The 21,163-nt window shown below is 41.2% G+C and overlaps 1 protein-coding gene across 1 annotated transcript in view; it reads right to left on the reverse strand.

Annotated features, from left to right (window-relative positions):
- Positions 1-21,163, reverse strand: part of PALD1 (phosphatase domain containing paladin 1) — a 179,635-nt gene that overhangs the window by 157,271 nt on the left and 1,201 nt on the right. The window lies entirely within an intron of this gene.

The raw sequence follows: 21,163 nt of genomic DNA on the forward strand, positions 1-21,163 counted from the left end.
TATATATATATATATACACACAGTGTTGGCCAAAAGTATTGGCACCCCTGCAATTCTGTCAGATAATACTCATTTTCTTCAAGAAAATGATTGCAATCACAATTTCTTTGGTATTATTATCTTCATTTAATTTGTCTTCAATGGAAAACCACAAGAAGAAATGTCAAAAAGCCGAATTGGATATAATTCCACAGCAAACATAAAAAAGGGGGTGGACAAAAGTATTGGCAATGTTTGAAAAATCATGTGATGCTTCTCTAATTTGTGTAATTAACAGCACCTGTTACTTACCTGAGGCACCTAACAGGTGGTGGCAATAACTAAATCACACTTGCAGCCAGTTGAAATGGATTAAAGTTGACTCAACCTCTGTCCTGTGTCCTCGTGTGTACCACATTGAGCATGGAGAAAAGAAAGAAGACCAAAGAACTGTCTGAGGACTTGAGAAGCAAAATTGTGAGGAAGCGTGAGCAATCTCAAGGCTACAAGTCCATCTCCAAAGACCTGAATGTTCCCGTGTCTACCGTGCGCAGTGTCATCAAGCAGTTTAAAGCCCATGGCACTGTGGCTAACCTCCTTAGATGTGGACGGAAAAGAAAAATTGACGAGAGATTTCAATGCAAGATTGTGCGGATGGTGGATAAAGAACCTCGACTAACATCCAAACAAGTTCAAGCTGTCCTGCAGTCCGAGGGTACAACAGTGTCAACCCGTACTATCTGTCGGCGTCTGAATGAAAAGGGACTGTATGGTAGGATACCCAGGAAGACCCTACTTCTTACCCAGAGACATAAAAAAGCCAGGCTGGAGTTTGCCAAAACTTACCTGAGGAAGCCAAAGACGTTTTGGAAGAATGTTCTCTGGTCAGATGAGACAAAAGTAGAGCTTTTTTGGAAAAGGCATCAACATAGAGTTTACAGGGAAAAAAAATAGGCCTTCAAAGAAAAGAAAGTCCCTACAGTCAAACATGGCGGAGGTTCCCTGATGCTTTGGGGTTGCTTTGCTGCCTCTGGCACTGGACGGCTTGACCGTGTGCAAGGCATTATGACTACCAATGATTTGACTTTTTTTCATTCTCTTTTGTGATTTTTCACTGCAAGCAAAATAAATGAAGATATTAATACCAAAGAGTTTGTGCTTGCAATCATTTTCTGGAAGGAAATGAGTATTATCTGACAGAATTGCAGGGGTGCCAATACTTTTGGCCAAAACTGTATTTATATATATACCTCAGGAAAAAAAACAAAAACTTTAATACACTTCTCCAAAAGGTACAGCTTTCATATTTGAAGTAGTCATGAAAATCTAATTTTCTTGCTTTTATTTATGTAAATGTATAATTACAATAGGGGTTCTCATTAAGTTACATTAAGCAGAGTTTTTTTTTTTTTTGCAGAATAAGGAGATAGGACATGATTAGGAATAGTCAATGCTCTGATACTAATTATGGCCTGGGGGGAAAAAAAACATTGATAGAGAATGATGTTGGAAAATGTTGGACCATTTAGGGTCCCATTTTATCTCCTAAATTAATTTCTACATTTTCTCATATTTTATTAGCAATGTGTTTCTTTTGCACAATTCTTAATTCTCTAGAGAATACTCTAAATGTAATCAGCTGCCATTTTGTACTTTTGTAGGAATTTATCTTAATCCCTTTTATGTAATAAAAAAACAATTATTGTCCTAATAATGTGTCCTTATTCCTCCCACACATTTCTTGGCCTCTTACTCATATTTCTCTGATACACCATTGGAGTCTTTATAAGGCATGTCTTTGAGGAAAAAAAATTCAGATTCAGACACTTGGAAAAGCAGAGATGTATGACCCTGGTCCCAGGCCATGCCGTCATATTATTTGCTCCCGATGACCATAAAAAAAACTTATATGTGTATTCCTATTTAAAATTTATCAATGGCATGTTGGTATCTTAGCCCATAAGTGAGTTTATCTTCTGGCACTCCGACCTCTCAGAGGAATGGGGGTCCCCTACTCCTCTGTTCAGCCCTCCTTGTAGTTAATAGAAAGCATTTCACAACAACTGTAAACTGCAATGAACAGAGACCTACACACCAGGTTTGGAAAAATACTCGAAAGTAAGAATGCATTTAGAAATAGAGGTGTTAATAGTTTATTTTTGTCAAGTAAGTACCGTAGATTAGGTAAATGAAGAAAATGGGAATCTAAATCACATCAATATTTGGTGACTGGCCTTTGGAGGAGGAGTCCTGGAAGTGATGATATGGCCCCCATAGAGCCCTGATCTCATCATCAGTCTAGTCTGTGTGGGATTACATGAAGAAACAAAAGGAACTGAGCAAGCTACGTCTACAGAAGATCTGAGCTTTGTTCTCCAAGAAGTTTGTAACAACCTCCTTACTGAGTTCATTCAAAAACTGTCTACAAGAGTACCTAAAAGAATTGATGGAAGGCAAAGGGCAGGTCCACCAAATATTGATGTGATTTAGATTTCTTATTTCTACACACACTTCAGGGTCTTAATTGATAAAAATAAACTATTAACACTTCTATTTGGGAAAACATTCTTACTTTGCAGTATTTACCTGCCTAGGTACTGTATGTGGCCACCTCTTTGGTGCATGTAAGGAGTTAGAAGGTGAAAGGCAAAGTGCTGGAGTCCCGCTATATCAGCCCCAGATTCCTGACCTAAGTGTGGTCCAGTGCAGGTCTGGAATAGGTTTCAGCCCCAGGTGTGGGCTCTGAGACTCGTTATGGCCCAAATTATGAACATGAAGGCAAGCCGGCATCTCAAGAGACATCATCAAGAGACAGACTGTCTCTTCTTCATAGGGGCTATGAGGAAAAGACAGTCTGTCTCGAAAAGCGTCAGCATTTTTTAAGGGTTTTTTCATTGTTTTTCTTTCTTTTTCTTGTTTGTATTATTTTTACCTTTGTACGGATTAATAGTTACATTTTAGTTTTACTCAGTGAGATGCCAGCTTGCCTTCATGTTCATATCATTACTTAAACTCTGAGTCCGGAGTAGCTTGTGCACCCTGAGGCTGATATATTGAAGATCTAATGGTGAGCTACAGATCATTTTGGTTTTTACACGGGCCCATAAAAGGCTGCAGATCCTGCACTTCAGGGCAGAACCAGGAAGTGAGGAGGTGGATGGGTCTGTCCTGTAACCCTGAGTCCGGTGAAACCAATTTGTGCTTGTGTTTTTCTTGTGCAGTCGGTAGTAAGCTACACATATAGTTAGGTTATTACTTCTGTTTAGTTAGTGGCAGACGAGCATGAATTTCGTTTTATTTTTGCCTGAAGTTAAGGCTGTATTTTGTTTTCATCGTTCGTGCTGTAAGTGAAGGTTTATTCATTTCCTGTTTTTCTAAATAAACCTGTTTGCTGCACTTTTTTATGTCCCTGTTTGGGTCCACACCACTGCTTCTACCGAGCTACCTTCCCCACAGAGAGGACTCATGATCACCTGTATCTTTCAAGGCCTTCAGTACAGCGAATACAGACTGGAGCTGCCACTCTTTTCTGGGCATCAGACGGTCGTGGATGTCTGTTGACAGCTGTGTCTTTCTGAAGAATCAGGACACAAACATAACTATGTCCTGATGGTCAGGTCCACAGCAGAGAATTGTATTGCAGGCTACAGGATTTGCATCCATACTCTACAGACAGTGATGGGTCTAACTTGCCCTGAACTAACAAGTATTATAATATTTTTTGCTATTAAGACACGTTGGAAAGAGAGGCATATGTGAAAAGAAAATTTCCCTATAAAAAATGTATTAGCATTCTCCTATCCATATTATTTTCCCAGTACAATGAATTATAAATAGCATTAACAGGAGAGATACCAGTTAAAATCATGTAGTATACATGCTGCTGTAGTATACATGCTAAATTTCCATTGACTTGACCCAATACTCTCCATGATTTCTTGTATTAGAACTGCAAATGTTTTTGTAAATCACAGAAGAATCCAAAAGTAAAAAAATGTAATGGCGTATACATTTGGCAAGGAATAGATTTGCTTTATTAACTCCAGTGCACTACTGTGACTACTCTTTATTAGCATATAGGAACAAAACCATAGAATACTCAGAAATACTGCGTTCAACGCCACTCATTTCCACATTATGATGTCATGAAAATACACATTTAAAGTAACACTAAACTTCTATGCATATTAGATAGTATGAGCTGGTTTGTAGACACCATTGCATGTGCCCTCTCCGAAGTAAATGATATGGACATCTGGACGATGACAAGACACAGCTGGACACTGAATGACAGAGCCACATGAGACACAACATCCCCACTGGATTAATGAGTAGCAGCAATACATGACGCTGCACCTCTGATCACCCCAGCAACTTTCCCAAGACATCTGCCCCCATCACTCAATACCCTTCCCCCTCCAACTCCATTGTATAACTATGTTAAAGGGTCACCCATTGCTCAAATCCTCAGGCATAAAGACAAATAGATAGTAGAAAAAAATTCTAATAAAATGATCAGATTACATAAGAGGAGTATTCTGATTGGCCTCAATATAACATACTACGGTGACGTTTACACGCACAACATACTGTATGTAACCACGTGTGTACCACTATATGCCTATATGTGAACAAATAAAGAAGCAGACAGCACCAAACCTAGGGAAAAAGATCCCACCGCAGGATCCATGTCTTCAGGTATGGTCAAACACATATATTAAATAGATGGACTACATTTTTTGGGAGCCAAAACACCACATATCCACACCACACACTTGAGAAAGGTTCCTGTGTGATACATGGTTCCTGTGTGGATTTAGTAGTGGACACATTTACGTTAGTGTTACTCACTGGCAATTCATTGTGCATACATTTTTTCCTATAGAGTATATAGAAAAGCCCCCGAAAAAACATTAAGCCAGAGCATACTGTGTTGTGTTAAAAAAAAAATACCAAGGAAGCAAAAAACACCAGGAAAATTAACAAAATGCCAAGACAACATAAAATGCATCTAGGACTAGCGATAAATTACAATTGACTAACCTGTAGCACCTGGACACAGTATCTTATTCAGTAACAAACTACAGTGAAAATGCTGAGAAAAACACTACAGTGACAGACGCTCCAAACCCCCCAAAAAACTAATAACCAAAAACAAATGTCCAACTATGATATTTTATTTTTACATTTATTATATTTAGGTTATATTTGTATACAATTGAAATTGCCTTTGTCATCTGTTAAAATGTAACACAAAGGCCTCATTGCACATGATTACAATGTTAGGCCCGCTTCACATCTGCGTTCAGTATTCCGTATGGGGAGTCTGCATGGGGATCCCCCCCAAACGGAATACCGAACGTATTGACAAGCGGTGAGCAGTGAAAGTACACAGACCCCATAGACAATAATGGGATCCGTGCGCTTTCCACGCAGTGTCCACATGAGTCATGTAGAGAGGAAAGTAGTTCATGAAGTACTTTTCGGTCCACATGTTCCGTGCAGAAACCGCGCAGAAAACACACGGACCCCATTATAGTTTATGGGGCCCATATGCTTTCATAAGCTCACTGCTTGTCAATGCGTTCGGTATTCCGTTTGGAGGGTCCCCATGCGGACTCCCCGAACAGAATACCGAACGCAGATGTGAACCAGGCCTTACCCGCAACCGCACCAATCCAGGTGTCATCCGTACCATTTTGACTGCACATGTGTGCCTGATGCCAAATTTATGGTACATTTACACAAGGCAGATTTACTTATTACGTGTTCTTAACACTTTGTTTGCCTTGTCAGAGAAGGGTGTGTGGCCATGGCTAGGAGAAAAGGTTTGTGCCTTAAAATCTGAAGCAAAGTCCAGTGCAAAGTAAGCTAACTAGTAGGTATAAACTTAGACTAGACAATACAAAGATGTGCAAGATTTATCATCCAGCATCAGCCACGGACATACATCTGGTGCAGTTTAAGGCTCCGTTCTCACGGAGTAACGCACCGCTTATTTAGACACGTATACACGTGTCAAAGCGCGGCGCTTCAAAACAGATCCCATTGATTTCAATGGGCGCCGGCTTACACGCGCTACACATTGAAATCAATGGAAGGCTTTGTAACCCATTGATTTCAATGTGTTACATGCGTAAGCCGACACCCATTGAAATTAATGGGATCTGTTTTGAAGCGCCGCAATCTGACACGTGTATATGTGTCTAAATGAGCGGCGCGTTACTCCGTGAGAACAGAGCCTAAGCCTGTCCAAGTTCACCTTGTCTATTAGGATTAGTAAATGTGTCCAAATATGTCAGTATTTCAGGTAGAACCACTAAGGCAATAACTGGGAACATACCTTTAATAGGACTTTAGAACCTTCCATTACACAGGCAATACGAAAGTAAAATTGTTACATGTTGTCACTGTTCATGAGGTTCAAGTCAGTACATTTTAAGAACATTACTAGATTGTTTTTACCTGTTAAAATGTCATGTCTCTGGATGTGATTTTTACTGCCACCTATCGGAGGAAAGTAAATATGATGTTCTAATTTGTACTATGCTAGCTTCACACTTGCGTTTGGCTTTCCGTCCTCCAGGTCTACTTGAGGACGCAAAAAACAGAAACCCCATCCACATAAAAATCAATAACACGCAGAAACCTGCAGACCCCATAGACTATAATGGGGTTTGCCAGATTTCCGCTGAAAATGGCGGAGAGAAAAGTCCTTCTTGCATACAGATTTTAAGCGTAATAAGTCTTATACTAAGATGTTAGTGTGAACCTAGCCTTTATTATTATTATTCTAAAATGGGTTCATTAATTGCAACCTCAGTCAAACTTCAACAAGGTTAGGACTTAGCCACCGAGAGTTACCATACGATACGTCAGTGTATACGATAACAGTGTGACAATAACATTGACAAAACCACACAACAGCAAGCACATGTAAATATACACTTGCTGTTAAACTGCACCCATGCAGCAAGTAGTTTGCCATGGAAAACATCCAATGCAAATTTACCAAGGAATTTGCTGCAAAAACCACACTATATACTCATGGAATATTACCTTATACATTCACTGCAAAGGGTGAAATCTACTCTGAAAATCCTCTGGGGATGTGAAATCCTGATCGCAGATCAATTTCTATGGATTTCATGCAGATTTTGTTCAGCAGCATTTGGCTGTACATTGCTGCTACTTTAAATGCTGTGAATTTTGTGCTCCAGATGGAAAATCCGCAGCATATCCATCCTGTATGAACATAGCCTTATCTTTAGTCCCTTAATATAAGAATATTAAGTATACATATTGAAAATATATATTGTCTGTATGTTTTATCTGTAAATGGTTACTGCAAATTAAAAAAAAAATATATTGAAAACCACTTGTTGGCATTTTTTAATGGCTTGGTATGTGCTTGTTTTCTCATATGTCAGAATTGATACAACTAATATTTTGAGTTCACATTCTGTAACATGCCAGGATTGTAATATATTGAAGCTACCACAAGAGGGCATACTTGTCTTCTCCAGAAACCTCTTGTATCCTTTACTTTTGTTATCAAACAATCTTACCTTTTTAATGGGATCATATAAATTTATGGCATGTGTTAGAACACCAAAATGCTAAATTAAAAATTAAATTCATATCTGAAATCACGATCAGCTATATCTATGTCACACAAGCAGAAAGGCGATGACACAACCGAGATCTACATGAAATCATTGTGTCCTTCATTCACTTCCCTGATACTGTGAAGGTCTTTATGCAAAATGATCTGCATACACTCCTAAAAGCTGCATTAAACCACACAAAGCTAGACATGAGGCCACAGGATGTGTATGACTTCACTTTAAGAAATGTAGGCGTATGACTGTCAACATTCAGACTAGAAAATCTACAATGACACGTGTGCATATGACACAGACACAGGGAAGAGGGCACTGCATATCATTCTGGAGAACAAGTTCTCTGTGAGATGACATGTAACAAACTATCAAGGGTGAGGTTTGTGGAGCTGATACATCCTGTATCCTGGAGATAGGTCATCAGTATGAAAAATGATGGGAAGCCTAGAAAACCCCCTTTGTAGATTTGTAGCAGACTCTTAGCTGTGAAAAGTATGGAGTCTGTCCAGGTTACTGTCTCTACTTCATTATGGCTGATTCCATAACAGAATGCAGAAACCTTGAGAATAGCAAATGGTTACAAAGAAGTATAAAGTATAATAGAAACATGAACCTGTGACTCTAAAAATGCTATATAATCTACAAGCAGTATGTTATAGAGCAGGAGGAGATGAGCAGATCGATATGAAGGAAAGGGTTCAGTAGGACTTGTTATTTTATTGCGCTACATCTCTTGTCTTTGTGGTCTTAGGAGTCCATTGGCAGGTATTATTAAGTGACTGATGATCTCTGTATATCTACACTCACCGGCCACTTTATTAGGTACACCTGTCCAACTGCTCGTTAACACTTAATTTGTAATCAGCCAAATACATGGCGGCAACTCAGTGCATTTAGGCATGTAGACATGGTCAAGACAATCTCCTGCAGTTCAAACCGAGCATCAGTATGGGGAAGAAAGGTGATTTGAGTGCCTTTGAACGTGGCATGGTTGTTGGTGCCAGAAGGGCTGGTCTGAGTATTTCAGAAACTGCTGATCTACTGGGATTTTCACACACAATCATCTCTAGGGTTTACAGAGAATGGTCCGAAAAAGAAAAAACATCCAGTGAGCGGCAGTTCTGTGGGCGGAAATGCGTTGTTGATGCCAGAGGTCAGAGGAGAATGGCCAGACTGGTTCGAGCTGATAGAAAGGCAACAGTGACTCAAATAGCCACCCGTTACAACCAAGGTAGCCAGAAGAGCATCTCTGAACGCACAGTACGTCGAACTTTGAGGCAGATGGGCTACAGCAGCAGAAGACCACACCGGGTGCCACTCCTTTCAGCTAAGAACAGGAAACTGAGACTACAATTTGCACAAGCTCATCGAAATTGGACAATTGAAGATTGGAAAAACATTGCCTGGTCTGATGAGTCTCGATTTCTGCTGCGACATTCGGATGGTAGGGTCAGAATTTGGCGTCAACAACATGAAAGCATGGATCCATCCTGCCTTGTATCAACGGTTCAAGCTGGTGGTGGTGGTGTCATGGTGTGGGGAATATTTTCTTGGCACTCTTTGGGCCCCTTGGTACCAATTGAGCATCGTTGCAACGCCAAAGCCTACCTGAGTATTGTTGCTGACCATGTCCATCCCTTTATGACCACAATATACCCAACATCTGATGGCTACTTTCAGCAGGATAATGCAATGCCATATCATAAAGCTGGAATCATCTCAGACTGGTTTCTTGAACATGACAATGAGTTCACTGTACTCCAATGGCCTCCACAATCACCAGATCTCAATCCAATAGAGCATCTTTGGGATGTGGTGGAACGGGAGATTCGCATCATGGATGTGCAGCCGACAAATCTGCGGCAACTGTGTGATGCCATCATGTCAATATGGACCAAAATCTCTGAGGAATGCTTCCAGCACCTTGTTGAATCTATGCCACGAAGAATTGAGGCAGTTCTGAAGGCAAAAGGGGGTCCAACCCGTTACTAGCATGGTGTACCTAATAAAGTGGCCGGTGAGTGTATATATATAGAACTCAAAATCTGTAGTAGTCTGCTCTATACAAATCCACAGTTCTTGCCAGATTTGGCTGAAATTTGTCACGCCCCTCTCCACCCACAGGAGCAGAATACTGCGCATGTTACATCTCGCTAGCGTCCCCCCGTCATGAGATTGGAGCCCCCAAATTTAGGTTCTATTCTTATAATGGGGAAAAGTGAAAGTGCTGAGGGCAAAACAACAGTTGTGACTGACAGGGACGTATTATAGCAACGGCGCCAAAGAGTCGCTGCTAAAGGGGCCGCACCACCACACACAACACACAAACATTTCACAAACACCATATAAACATCACACAGACAGCACACATACACCAACCCACAAGCGCAACATCACATAAATGCCACAACACACGACACAAACACAACACAAACAGCACCCCACAAATACCACATGCACACTACACACACACCCCACACACGCATGCAAACACACTCAGAAGGATGCACACCACACACACGGATGAACATAGCACATGTGTACTCACAAATAACTACCGCACACATAGACACTTGCACTGCACACGCACAAACACATAGATCACATGCGCACATACACGCATACATATACACGGACCACACACGCATACCATACACATGGATCACACGTGTGCACACACACATACACACTGACAAAGCACATCTGGTATCTTTAGTGGCTGCTTGCACACTACAGTATTTTCCACGGGCCTCTGATCCATGGATTTGGTGGTTCCATAGACTTCTTTGTGCACAAAGCTGTGAATTTTGCTGGCTCCATAAAAGTCTATGGAGCTGGAGAATCCACGGCCCAAGACCTGTGGAAAAACCTGTAGTGTGCAAGCAGCCTTACGGAGCAGCAATATTGGTCAGGGGAAAACTGCCGAATAGTAAGATTGTCATTATTGCTTACTATACAGGGAGCTTTCATTACTGAAGCTGCTGAGGTAAAGAACTGTGAGTTCACACCAGCACCCGGTCTCCGCTTTAGTCAATCCGGCGGGTTTCCGTCTTCTGCCCTGAGAAACTGGACAGGGGACGGAAACCTGGCAGTCAGTTTTCAAACCCATTCACTTAAATGGGTTTGCAAAGTGGCCGCCCGTGTGTGTATTCTGCCTCTCCATGGCGAAAGTTTTTTTTAACCAGACACAAAGTTGAGCATGCAGAACTTTGTGTCCGGTTAAAAAAAAAAAGGTTTCGCCGTGGACAGGCAGAAGGCGCACACGGGTGGTCACTTTGCAAACCTATTCAATTGAATGGGTTTGAAAACTGACTGCCGGGTTTCCGTCCCCTGTCCAGTTTCTCAGTGCAAAAGATGGAAACCCACCAAATTGGCTAAAGCGGAGACCGGGCGCAGGTGTGAACCCCCCCTAAATGTTGAGCTCTGATTGGTTGCTATGAGCAACTACACAAGTCTGCCTGTGAAGCGGTTTTCATTACTGAGATGTGGGTTTTAATTTTTGATAAAAAATAGTTCAAAAACTATTGTAATAGTTTATACTACATGATATGTATTGAATATGCAAAATCAATCAAATCAATAAAAATGTTGAAATGAAAAAAAAATTGTTGTTCACATCAATGTTATGACAGTAATATGCCTAAATAATAAAAATTTAAAGTGGAAAAAAAAGATTTGCTGTTGCGCTCTGAAAATGTCAATTTCAGTGTGACACTGAAAATTTTACTTTAGCATAACCAATAATTTAACATATATTCCTCGAGCGAAGCCGCGGGTATTCTACTAGTAAACTCATAAACTAAGCACTGCAGAATATGTTGGCGCTATACAAGTAAGCTAAATAAATAATAATAATAATGACGTCAACTCCTAATGTCACAAAGAGAAGAGGTTTAGAGCAGCGGTGTAGTTTAGAGGTGTACTTAGTCTTTTCAGTCAATAAAATCTGCTCAGCTATCTCTGCTCTGTAAAATGCTGCCTGCAGAATGGACTGCATTTGCAACATGATAGTATAGGTAAGGAATATACATATATGACATGCTTAGTGGAAGAAAGGAAATCTCTAGCGCCACCTTTTGGAAGATAGTTCCCTATAGATTAAAGGAATTGTCCAGGCAAAAAAGGACAACCCTTTTAAAGTTTAAATAAGCTGGGGGTAGAGAAACAATACATACTCACCTGTCTCCGTTGCTCCAGTGTCCTCCTGCGCCTCCTGGTTCATCTGCTCCGGTGGCATCTCCAGTGTTGTGCTGAAGCAGCTGATTGACCTCAGCAGTCACTTGACCACTGAGGCCAATTAGTGAAAGGCCTGAATGTCACTACCTATGACATCACGGGTCCTGTTCCTGAGGCCTGCTGAGGCCGCTGATTGGCCTCAGTGGTCACCTGACGGCTGAGACCAATCAGCAGCTTCAGCACAACATCAGAAGAGACCCAGAAGAGCAGGCAAACCGGGAGATGCTGCACAATGCCGGAACAACTGGGACAGGTGAGAATGCATTTTTTTTTTAATTTTCACTGCCCCCAGCATATTTAAACTTTAAAAGTTTTGCCTGGACAACCCCTTTAAGAAATGGTTTTTCATACCCAGACTTCTTAGCAGAACATGTATGGCAGCCTACTAAGTCCCTGTACTACCTCTCCCTATTGAGACATAGCTCCCCGTCTGAACCATATGATGATATTGCTGCATATTTTAAGCGGTATGGGGGACTTTTGACTGTGCTTTACAGCCAAATCACAGCTCTAAAAAGGTCATGCTGCACAGACAAGTCGCACAACTATTTTAGTCATGTGACTTCTGTCACGTCGTGTAGTCCAAGCCAGGTTCAAGAATGCACATAGTACTTAGATTGGAAAATGAGAAGTTAAGATTAACAGTGGAATCTGTAAGCAAGATTTAACAATTTTTTTTTTAATTTTTTTTTTTTATGGAATCTCCCCTGCCAGGTAAGTATAAGATTTAACAATTTTGACTTTATCAAGCATACAAACACAAAATGTATCTAAGGCCCTATTCACATCTGCGTTTAGGTTTCTGTTCGGGAAGTCCATTTCAGGACACCCCGAACGGAAACCTATATGCATTAAAAAGCAGTTACTTGAGGAAACCCACAAACCCCATAGACTATAATGGGTCCATGTGGTTTCCACTCAGTTTACACACAAAACATACGGAGAGAAAAGTCCTTCCTGCAAGCAGCACTTTTCTCTCCGCATGTTTTGTGCAGAAACCACATAGACCCCATTATAATCTATGGGGTCTTCAGGTTTTGCTTAGGTAACCGCTTTTTTATGCATATAGGTTTCCATTCGGGGGGGCCCAAGCGGACTCCCCGAATGGAAACCCGAACGTAGATGTGAAAAGAACCTAAAACAGTGGTGTGCAGTGATATACTAAGGGCCATGAAATGTTTGACAGACATAAAAAGAGGAAAGGAGAAAGAAAGAGTCAAGGAGTAGGGAGGAAGAATAAGGAAAGGGGGAAGAGAATTAGACTAAGACTACATGGTGACATTGTTGCTCAACCAAAAATATTTGTGTGACTTGTCTCCAACTTGCTGTTGTGAGACCTTTATAGAGCAGCAATTAGGCTGTAAAAAACAGACAAATTGTAGATGCATGGGAGTCACAAGTTGCACACAACTTACATTTCAGTCTGTGCTTGTAAAGTCACATGGAACTTGTGACCTGTGTCCAAAAATCCAATCATGTTTCATTTTTCAGATGTTGTAGTTACATAAATATACAATATTCATGTGAGTAGCACTCTCCTTAGCTTGCATATGGGTGCAACTTTGACCAAGGTACCAAAAGGGTTAATGCCCACGATCGGTGCGGGCACCAATAATGGGCACTAGCGCATGGTGTCTGCTGTATGAAAAAGCAGACACCAGGCGGCTATGGTGGCCACCTGGCTCCTGGGTGGCTGCCATATTTAAACACCTGGCATCCGTACTATTACGGCGCATGTCGGAAAGGGGGTTAAAGGATGGACAGCACTCCACATTCCAGGTAGTAGAGCTAGGTAGTTAGTTTTGTTTCATTCCATGTTAGACATATATATCATAGACAAGTTGTAGATATTGTTAGAGCAAAAAGCCAAGAGCAACATTTCGGGCTGTGAGAGCCCTACCTCAGGCAATTAGAATCTGAATAAGGAGGCATGATGGCTGATGCATATCTAGCACAAATATATTTCTTGTGGGGCCCAGGAGAACTGATTCTGGTAAGTAACCCATGGATGGGGGAGCTGTATGTCTTCCCTTAGCAAGCTCTGGACATTTGCATGTGTTTTTACTGTATATGTTCAGATCTCTTTGAAGGAACAAAAGGCAAAAAAGAATTTTCACTTCCCCTTTAAGCAAAAACCAATATGTCAAACTATATGCAACTGTATACCAACAGTGTACCTTTTACTGACAGATCAGTCATACAGAAATATATGGCTACTTCCATTTTTTTGCAAAATGAAATAAAAATTTGGAAAGAAAACAAATGTAGGATTGAGGCTAAACAAGAAGGAGCGGTTCTGGGGGAGCATACATTCTTTAAATATTCTTATCTATGGAATGTAGCTCAGTGTATATATTCATGTTTATGGAACAACATGTGCCCATTTTGTACCCATCTTCCCTAAAATAAGTGTGAACTCCTAAAACAGAGACGTCAGGTGAAGCCTTTGGGGCCCAGTTTAAAGACTATAACAGGGTCCACAAGCAACCATGTGGTATATACAATAATGGTGTGTTCCTATGTGGAGAGGAGTCTTGGACAGTTTTTGGAGCCACTTAGATACCAGAGGGAGGGATGACTGTTACCTATACACCCCTACTACCTTGACCTTAAACCATAAGAAACTATGATAAATGGTTCTATATATTTCTACATTACTGTACACAGGCAGAGATAAAAAGCAGAAACAGCAACAGTAAATGTCTCGTTGAGCGCAGACTTTAATATTGCGCCAGGATTTTGCTATGACTCATGTTTACATATCACAATCTGTGCACCTGGATGGGTTCACTTCCACAGTTCTACATCCAGACCTGCAGCCAAGAATTATGCTGTAAAACAAAGGCGCAGCTGGGAAGGACACAGGGATTGTAAATAAAGTCATGTCTTGAAGTAAACTCCTGTGTTATTGTTTTTAGCTGTTGCAATTGCTACAGTAAAACATTCAATGGGTATTCTCATCTCAGCCTCATACAGGTAAATAGGAGTTACAAGAAAGGCATACAAGAACTGCTTTGGTTGTTTCTGAAATCCAGGCCTGTTGATCAGGACTCAGAGCCCCGTATTGCCATCTTATCCATGAATGACTGAGAATGAAAGATTATGAATGATAATCTGTTTACCCTTAGCCCAAACAGCAGCACAACTGGGGTGTTCCTGCCCCTATAAGCTGTTAGGACAGGTGGAATTTTTAATTACCTAACAGCTTTGACCCCTATAAGAGGCCGAAAGACCAACTCCCCCTTGTGTTAGTAACAAGTATAATGTACAGCATATAATTTATACAAATAATACAAATAGTACAAAATAGTACAAATAGTACAGCATAGGGAGGGAGCCTTGTGCTGCTGTTTGGGCTCAGGGGAAACAGATTATCATTCATAATCTTTCATTCCCCCTACGCCCAACAGCAGCATAAGTGGGGATTTAGCAAGTATAGCTTTACCCTAGGGTGGGTGATCTTGGCAGGCTGATGCCAACACAGAGTGTCCAAACGCTGTAGAATCCATCGTCCGCCAATTCAGTCTATAATGCTTGGCGAATGTTAGATGCGAACTCCAGGAAGCCGCTGCACATATCTGCTCTAAAGAAAGGGAACGCCTTTCGGCCCAAGATGTTGCCATTGCTCGGGTGGCATGGGCACCGACAAAGTCGGGTACCGGGAGATCTTGAGCACGTAGAGAGTAGATGATGGCTTCCCTGATCCATCTTGAAAGAGTTGGTTTGGATGCTTTGGCACCTCCTGTCCTGTCCCACAGGACAGAAAAAAACACAAGGGGGAGTAGGTCTTCCGGCCTCTTATAGGGGTCAAAGCTGTTAGGTAATTAAAAATTCCACCTGTCCTAACAGCTCATAGGGGCAGGAACACCCCAGTTGTGCTGCTGTTGGGCGTAGGGGGAATGGAATAGTCCTTTAAAGGTGTTGTCTTAATGGGCCAGAACTCTCCTAAAAAAGCAAGTTTAGTATCACCTACAATGGCCACATATTCTGGAAGAGATAAAGTAGCATTAGACAGAGCCTATTCATGGGAACAAGAACCCATTCCTCAGACCCAAGAGTATAACAGGTGGAGGCCCAGTGTAGGTGACTGAAAATAAGAAACACATATATTCATTTTGCCTCACCTCTCCTGGGTGTCCCCATGGTATCTGGCAGTCATCCAGAGTCCCCTTTAGGACTCTTCTGGCCTCTGGATGACGTCACACACCACGGGTCACCACTGAGGCCCAATCACGCAACGTTGACCCCTGGGTGGGGCCAGAAGAGGACATCGGACAACCACTAGACGCCATAAAAATGCCCAGGAGGGGAGAGTATTATTATTTGTTGGTTTTAATCAACTATTAGTCAGTAACTACTGATTTATTACAACCTGGTTGATATCTTACTCACTGATCTCCCTTCCTGTCCAGTTCGGCCTCCACTTCTTCCTCCACAGTGCTGAAGTACGCCAGGACATAACGTGCAGTGTCCTCTGGTGGAAGAAGTGGAGGCTGGAATGGAGAGGAGTGGGGATAGGTGAGTAAAATATCGTCCACTACCTGTTGGAATAATCCAATAGGTAGTGGCCAAATTTTTTTTTTTTTTTTTAAATGCCACTATTTTATTTTATTTAGTAGTGAGGGCCTCTGGTGGGTCAGTGGGAGCTTGTACTAAACACACCACTGACACCAGGATGAGTCAGGTACCATCAGACCCAGACCATGTAAGTTGATATTTATTTTTTATTCAAATAAATAATTGAAAAAAAAAATATTTAGAATTGGAGGCAAACTATAAATGTATGATATTCTACAAGAAACATAAACTCTTTTCACAGCTGGGATCCTTTGAAGTTTTTTGTATTTCTATGCCCTCTTGCAACTAAACAATACCCAGCAGGCTGCGGATCACAAGACTAAGTGACATTAAAGAGGATCTGTTGGCACTGATGTCATGTCTGTTTTACCAAATAATTGTATTAGTCATGAGATAATTCTAGGGCATCTTTTCTTAGTACACTCAATTGTGCCGTTTCTTCCATGGAATGTGTGAATATATTGGCAACCATTGTATCCAAAAATAGTGACTCTGTCAGTGTTTGATTAACTTATAAATAATGCATATATTTCCAGGAGGAATAACCAGAGCTGTAGAGTCGTAGTCATGGAGTTAGGACTGGCTTTTACAGGAATTAGAGGATCTTTACTGTTTCTGATTGACCAAAGCCACTTATGAAGGAGTTGGAGCAGGAGTCTAAGTTGAAGTGGGGCTGTCGAAAAATAGTTTGTTGTACTGACTCCATAGAGAATAACAGAGGAGTGGGCTATTAAAGATTTCTAAGGCAAGATGCTCCAGTATTGCTATTTCACATCAAACTCAAGTATTTCAGGAGAGCAGACAGGTCTTCTTGTAGGTTTGCACACAGAACTAAGAGGGGGTGGCAGGGAATCAACATAACGTGAAGGCAACAGGAAACTGTTTGGAACTGCCAAGACACGCAGACTGTTATGAAGGGCACATGAGCCTTCACATCAGATCATAACACATCTAAGTGCTCTGCAGATTATTCAAAGGGAAGTGATCTGTAGACAAAGATTATTTGTGGTAGGAATGCTAAGCTTAACAAGAAATGACAAATAGCAAATTACCAGGTTCTTTGTTTCCATTTTGGGACAAAGATATGTGATTTTGTCTGCATGGCCCTGATGTGGCACATTGAAGGTGTTGCTGACAACAAAGTACAGTATAACCAGCAGACTAATAATTTGCACTAGTTATCAAAGCTAAGATTATGACTGGTCTTACTAAATTGCAGGACATGACTCAGTCAGTGCTCATGGTGCTCTGTTAATATTGTATAGCAGTACATTGGATAAGATGGTCAATGTTAGCGTGTACCTGGTAACTTTCATTGCCTGATACATTATAAGTGTCCAATGTGTATTCTTCGGCTCTCAACTAAGTCTGACCCCAGCAGTCCAGAGGGAAAACCATGTGTATGAACCCTAGTAGTATACAGGGAAAATAGTGTTTAAGCCCCAGTGGTGGAGTTTACAAATGTGTTTGATCCTTGATGGTCCAGTGGCAATACCAACACATGATCTTTGGTGGTCTAGGACAAAAAAAAAAGATGTCTTGCCTTGCAATGCATGTATGTCTCCGTACCATTGAGCAGTTGGATGATGATGAATATCTTCATGCTGACCTCAGAAAATACCTATTTCTTTATCTATCTAAAGGTAGGGGAAGAATAGCCTTTCTTAAGGCTATTCCGATGTGGGTTTAGCTAAAAACAGGATTATAATGATAGAACCCCTTTAATACATCTCTAATATATCCAGAAAATAAGTTATTGTAGCAATTCAATTTGCTAGGTGTAACATGGCCAGCAGAATAAGACATGGGATCCAATGTGTATGGGGGTATCCTGACTCTCCCCAGACAACAGACGTTGAGGATATATTGAAATCCTTTTCATCTCAAGAGATATAAGCCACCACAGGTATCTGGCCATGAGTTGTTTATTCGCCTTTCTCCACTGAAAAGATATCTACATTTGTCCAACAGTCCTAAAGTGTATGGCTACCTTAAGAGCCCAAAATTACCTGTAGAATATTGTTATGTTGTTATTGTTGTTTATTTGTGCTTCATCTGTTCATTGCACTGCAGGTCTGGTTCACATCTGAGGTTGGTATTCTGTATGGGGAGTTTGCATCCCCCGAACAGAATACCGAACACATTGAAAAGTGGTGTGCACTGAAAGCACCCCATAGACATGGGGTCCGCGCAGTCTCCACATGAGTCATGCGGAGACCTAAAGTACTTCATGAAGTACTTTTCTCTCTGCATGACTCATGCGGACAGCGTACGGAAAACATGCGGACCCCATTGTAGTCTATGTGGTCCATATGCTTTCATAAGCTCACCGCTTCTCAATGCGTTCGGTATTCCATTCGGGGGGTCCCCATGCAGACTCCCGGAACAGAATACGGAACGCAGATGTGAACCAGGCCTAATCCTCAGCCTGCATGGTATCAAGTGAATATATGTAGATTGACATAAACCTGTCATGTCACCATACAGTACTTGTCCAACCATATGAGACAACCCATTTATCATCTGTTCCAATGCTCACCCTAGCATATCGCTAAAGGAAATACCCTTGGTGTGCTTACAGGAAACCCCCCCCCCTCCCTTTCCCATCATCAATCTGGTATTTATCCTCTACCCTATGCATGGGGGGATAAATACTTTGAAAAGTATTATTGCATTAATATAAAACCCTTATTTCAGACACCAAAGCTGAAGAAGCAGGCCAGCATTAGTGCTTCTGAGAGCAGGGACAAGTAGACCACTCAGGAGCCACGCTGTGCATCCTAGTAGTGGTTTGGTCACGTCACTATACCATAGAGCGACGTGACCTGATGTGATGCACGCAGCCCAGCATGGATGGGGGTAGAGCAATCATCAAGGAGCAGGCCAAGTTAACATCTGGGAGTAGACCACTGGAGCAGCGCTGCTGCCAATAGGTGAATGCTGACGCAGTGCTGGCTCCATCCGGCTGCCCCAAGCTACCTCTCTGCTCCCCTGCCTACATCTATAAGCCAGCCTAGGACAGGTCCCACTCAGCATGTTTTTTAAAGCGGCCTGTTTTGCACTGGTTTAGGTCAGTCAAAATGCCGCCCCCTAACTGAAACACTTCACCTCATTAGAGGTGCGCCTCTGCCCTGGTTCACTCAACACTTAGTTATGTTCTTATGTTTTTTTGGAAAATTGTTCTGGACAAATAAGGCCATGGTGAAGATTTATCATGGCTTGTGCATCAGAAATGTGTCCATTTTGTTTCCATTCAGTAGCCAAGTTGCGACTTGTGCTCTACAAGCCCCATTCTTCAAGTAGCTGGCATAGATTTCTGTTTAGGTTCATGGACCCAGGAGTCTTGCCTCCAAAGTCATGGAAAAACAAGTTAAGCATACTACACTGTTTTGTCCAAAAAATGATGAACATCGTGACTGAAATTTTACAGACCTGTATATAGTCATTGTGGTCCACCAGGCATTGTAGATGTCTCTCATGTAATGGATTTGACCAAACGTTGTCCCTATTTTTCCTAATAAAGCAAGTGGTGAATCCCTAAGTGTTAAAAGGTTTATGCCACATTAGGCCTTATCACCAATCCATAGAATAGGTGATACATTTCTGATCACTAAGGGGACCACCAATCACGAGAAGAATATCTGATCTACCTAGTCCCCATTACTCTTTGTTGTATTCCCTATTTCTCTTTATTGTTCTCTTTGTTGTGGAATGACATTTGGGTATACTCTGTGTAGTTCCATTCATTGTTTAGTGAGCCATTGAAAGAGCATAGTGCTGTACACTGCTGTCTCTGTCAGTCTCATTCTCAACCACTGTTCTTTCGTAACTTCTCCTCATAGTAGTCATATAGTAGGCAGAGCTGTACCTAGGCTTTCCTTCTTCCAGGGCAAAGGTTCAGTCCACTGCCTTTATTCTCATTCTAAATACATAAAAAGTGGCTTGTTGGAGGCCCTCTGACAATCAGCATCTGGTTCCCCCCTCTAAAGCTATGCTCCTGTAGTCAGAATAGACAGGGTGTGGATAGGACATAAAAGTCAATTGGGCAAAAATTGTGAAACTATGAAAGTAAGTGCAAGGAAGTGCAAGGATAGGCTACCAATTCAAACCCATTATCATTTACATACATATATAAAAGTATATATATATATATATATATATATATACAAACACTATGAGGAATAGTCAGGAAACTAGGCTATGCAGTTGACTACGGTTTGTATAATATATATATATATATATATATATATATATATATATATATATATATATTTATTATGCATTCACGCTGTGCATATGGATCTAAGGTGTCAACAATGTTAGAGAAATACAATGAGATCTAACTAATCTATCTTTCTAACATATACACCCAGATCCTCCTTAATTCCGATGCATATCCTTTCCTGAAGAAGTCAACTTTATTAATGTAACTGCTTCTAAAAATGAAATCCACTCACAAACATACAGCTTGGATGGTCTTGGACGGCATTTCAGGAAAGCATAAGCTCTTGGCCAAAAATATTTTCAGGAAATGTTTCGTTCCCAAATATACTCAGATTTGCTGAGCATGTGCAGTTTTCTCAGACCCCTCTCCAATTACCAATAGCCACAGGAAAAAAAAAAAAAACAACCCAAAGAAATGAGGTAATGGTACAACGTCTCTGGGGAGAAGGGTTACGCTTCACACACACCAGTGTTATTTTAACCAACAACTTAAAAAAAGAAGCAAGTAACAATAGAGTCTAGAT

The sequence above is a fragment of the Leptodactylus fuscus genome, chromosome 10 (genome assembly GCF_031893055.1).
Source record: "Leptodactylus fuscus isolate aLepFus1 chromosome 10, aLepFus1.hap2, whole genome shotgun sequence".
Taxonomy (NCBI): domain Eukaryota; kingdom Metazoa; phylum Chordata; class Amphibia; order Anura; family Leptodactylidae; genus Leptodactylus; species Leptodactylus fuscus.